Here is a 4337-nt window from a genome sequence, read left to right as displayed (position 1 = left end):
ATCTATAGTCACTAGCTTCTGTTCTGTTCCTCACCTTTCCTCTGTCAGCAGTATGGTTTCCTGGTGAGTAATTCAGTCAAAAACAGCCGGTCCCCTTGGTCACAACGCTTCTACTTCCCGGCTTCATGTACTCTTTCCATGTACCCTTTGCTATGATGCAATTCCTTGAAACCTTTCTCGGCTTTGAAATAGACTCTTATCCAATATTCGCTCTTATACTACTGCCTGAGGGACATTCCACCTTTGTTTGCAGTGTGGCTCTTTTCTCCCTTAACCAGGGGAGGTTTGAGGCACCATATCTCATTCTACGCTCTTTTCCCAGGCAACCACTTCCCTCCCTGGGTTTTCTGTGAATGGAGTGGCTTGTAATGGCAGGATCAAGGATCCATAATTTTTCTTTTGATTTGTTTATTTTGTTTTGTTTAAAGATTTTATTTAACTATTTGACACACAGAGAGAGAGACAGTGAACACAATCAGGGACAGTGTGAGAGGGAGAAGCAGACTCCCAGCTGAACACGGAGCTTGACACAGGGCTCGATCCGGGACCCCGTCATCCTGACCTGAGCCTAAGGCAGACACTTAATCTACTGAGCTACTTGGGTGACCCTGAACGATCCATTTGCTAAAGAATATTCGCACTTGGGTGTCTACCGTGTGATGTGGAATGTATCTGGTGCTTTTCATTTTATTTCCTGACATGTCTGCGTCCTTTTCTACTTACAAAATTCATGTTTTCCCTTCTTCTCACTCTTCTCTTTAACATAACTGATATTAATTCACTACATTTTTGTCCCAGGGTTAGTTTTTGTACAAAATCCAAGATACAGACACAGCATTGGACTTGGGGAGTCTGCCTTTCCCGTGACGACAGCATGCAAAGTGACTTCCAGGAAGTCGATGCGATTACTTCTAATGTGAAAACAAAGTAATGACTGAGAGTGGTACAGTCCATTCTTTCATCAGGTTGTAATCAGTTTCCTGCTTCAATTAGAAACAAACGCAGGAAGTTTTCTATAGAAACATTTAATGATCAGAAAATAAAGAATTTAATACATGTAAAATATATACAATTCTCTTAACCACAAAGGGAAGATACAACTAATATAATACAATAAAAAATAACTTAAATCTTATTAATAGTGAAATAAATAAATAAAGAGTTAAATAGGCAGATCAGCATGGTCATCTGAAAGCAACAGGTGTTTGTAACGTTGACTTCATGTTGCCTAATACTCCTGAATACATGTGACAAAGTGATTCAGTTCATGTCATGATGACAGCAGAAATGAGAGTCTTTGATACCACAGGACACATGGGACTGTGATAGTATTCTTCAGAGAGAACCATTTCGATGTTGAAATGGGTGTCATTTCCCGCTCCTTAGACTCCTTTGCTAGGCTGTTGATGCATACAAGGGTTTCATGATCTCTGCTCGGACCGTCTCCCAGGCACAAGGGCTGTATTGCTTCTCTTGCAGATAGAGAGAGATTCTCTGGAAGTAGTTCCTCAGGATGGAGTCCCCATTCACCAGGGGCAGCTCTCCCACCCCCACCTCCTGCAGGGGACAGGCTTCCAGGTGGCCCAGCTGCTCAGAAAGTCCCGAGCACAATTCCTCCAGGAGGGTCGTGTTCCAAGGAGCAGGTGAGGCCTCTGTGCAGAAGAGGTAGAAGGTCTTCTGGTTCATCACATGGACGACAGAGAGGGCGTGAGCCTTCTGTAGCGCCTTGCCGTCAAACACTTCCTGGGGGAAGCCAAAGTTGTTTGTTAGTTGTCACAGGAGCTAGCAGACAGTCTCCTCATTTGTCGCTGGAGCATCAGGGCCCTCCAGTGCAGCAGGCCGTGGTCCTGAGGCAGGTCACATCCCAGAGAGCCAAGGGAGTGGCAGCTGAGCACCACCAGGCCACCAAGAAGGAGCAGGACAGGGCCATCGGGGATCCTACAGATGCTGTTGGCCTGGCTGGTGTGGGCACTTCTGGGACCCGTGGCTCTAGCTCCTCTGAACATCTTCTCTTATGCGTGAGGCTTAAGTAGGGGACATAGGAGTTTTTAATTTCTGTATGTTTCCCTTACTTTCTACTTCTCTTTTTGCTTTCCTTTCTACACTTTCTACGTGGGTTGGAGCATGGGTTTCTCAACCATGCATTATTTTCTTTAAGTATTATCCTTGCCTCCAGAATCTTTTTGGATTTTTTTTTTTAATTGTAACTTTGAAGAAAACTTTATAGCAGGGAGACACAGTATGTATCGTTATATATTGTATTTTTGTCTGTGCTTTAAGATTAAAAAAGTATAACATTTATCCAATTCAGGGTTGAGAATAACTGAAAATATTAAGCTAATCGTTATAGTTCAAAGCTATTGATGCTCATGTATATAAGTAAATTTGATGACTGACTTATAATTTCTGTACATTTATACAGTGAAGTATATGGAGTACATATGCAAATTAACAATTTCAAGTTGGATATAATGAATTCGGTGTACCTGAACATTTACAATCAATTTAGATTGCTAAATGCAAGTGAAAACTGGAATGATTACTTAACATGTGTTTTTTAGTGGACTGAATTTGAATGTTGCCTCATATGACAAAAATCATTATTTTAAGATTTTTATTTATTTATTTGACAGAGAGAAAGATACAGAGAGAGAGTACAAGTAGACAGAGCAACAGGCAGACAGTGAGGGAGAAGCAGGCTCCCAACGAGCAGGGAGCCTGATGCGAGGCTCCATCCCAGCACCCTGGGATCATGACCTGAGCTGACAGCAGCTGCAAAACTGACTGAGCCCCCAGTCACCAAGACAACCTCATCTTTAACTTCACCCATTACTACGTACTCTGAGAGGTATTGTCAAAATATTTTTTCTGTTTAACACTAGATAGTTACTGAGGTGTTGAATGAGTTTTGTAGAGATAAATCATAAAATTTAATTTATTTGTGTTTTCATTTCCAAACCCTGCGTCACAACAGGCCTCAAACATCAGCAATGGCCACAAGACACCACTGGCAGCTCACCAGTAAGAAAGATCACCTGTCCAGGTAAAACTCTGAGACCCAGGAAATGATGGAGAGAAACTCCTCCAATCCTAAAGGATTCCTGTTATTCCTAGGTTTGTCACATTGACCTTATAGACAGTTTGTGTCCTCCAAGAATTCTGTGCCATTGCTTCTTATGTAATATCCTTGAAAACCAATGAAAGACAATATATACCAAGGTTTTTTAGAGTGCTCCAAGGCATTGCAAGTGCCCCCAGCAGGAAGCCTGGTTCTTGTCTGGGAAGAGGAGGTGTCAAGGTTCTAATTCCAGATGACGGGATTTTTCCAGCAGCACCTCACTAACAAGGTAGTTATCATATCTACTAAGCTCTTTCATCTGCAGTGACTGAGTGTCCTCCACCTGGGCTCTCCTGGGCTCACTCCTGAGGACAGGCTCACCATGACCTGAGGACTCTAGATTCCCCTATTGTGCAGGGGCTGGTTTCCTTGTTAGCAAAAAACTTAATGGCCCTACATCCTTGCCCTTGCCCTTGCCCCTGGAGTGTTTGTGTCTGGGACCCTCTCAGTACTCACCTCTTCCTCTCCTGACCAGGTATCAAAGGTGTCAACAACCCCCAGATGCTGAGGGTCCTCTTTAGTTTTCTCCAAGTAGAGGAAAGACCAGTTATAATCCTTTCACCTTGAATAAGGGAATACATTTATTGTGCCATCACAGCTCCTAATTTTCTTTTTTTTTTTTTCACTGTTTTAAAGTAAGCTCCACCCACATTTTCTTTTAAAGTAAGACTAACGTGGGCCTTGAACCCAAAGTCTGACATCAAGCCCTGAAGTTAGAGTAAGAATCATATCCTCAACCAACTGAGCCACCCAGGATCTCTCATTGTTCAAGTTTTCCTGAAACTAGGGAACACCTGTTACGTCCAAAATTTTTGAGCTGAGCACAGGGATTTCACTCACTGGGTCTCTCAGGAGAATCTTCCAGCACAGAAACTGAAGACTTTCACTAGCTCATTCAGACTGTGTGTTTCCAGTAGGCAGCTTCATCTGGTCATCTGTCTGGTGCTCCGAATGCGGGGGTGGTGAGGTCCAGGCTATGGTGTCAGGGACAAACCACCTTGTTGCCTTTCCTTATTCATGGTGTTGCATTTTCAACTTAAGTAACAACAACAAAGAGAATTTGATTTACTTAATATTTCCACATACTTTACTGGACATACTCTCACTTGCTGGTCCTGATCATGTTTTATGTCATCATGAGGATCACATAGAGGGAAGGAAGAGGAGGGCCAAGGGGCTGCCCCAGGTTTCTCTTTCATTTTTCTGTTTCTCATGTCAC

General features: G+C 42.9%; 1 pseudogene; it reads right to left on the bottom strand.

The window, feature by feature from the left end:
- Positions 1-1395: 1395 nt before the first annotated feature.
- On the bottom strand, positions 1396-1930 carry LOC132008743 (interferon alpha-1/2-like; annotated as a pseudogene).
- Between the last annotated feature and the right edge of the window lie 2407 nt (positions 1931-4337).

Source organism: Mustela nigripes, unplaced genomic scaffold (genome assembly GCF_022355385.1).
Source record: "Mustela nigripes isolate SB6536 unplaced genomic scaffold, MUSNIG.SB6536 HiC_scaffold_838, whole genome shotgun sequence".
In the NCBI taxonomy this organism is placed as follows: domain Eukaryota; kingdom Metazoa; phylum Chordata; class Mammalia; order Carnivora; family Mustelidae; genus Mustela; species Mustela nigripes.
The sequence above is the reverse complement of the archived record's forward strand: the minus strand, read 5'-3'. Positions and strand labels throughout refer to the sequence as shown.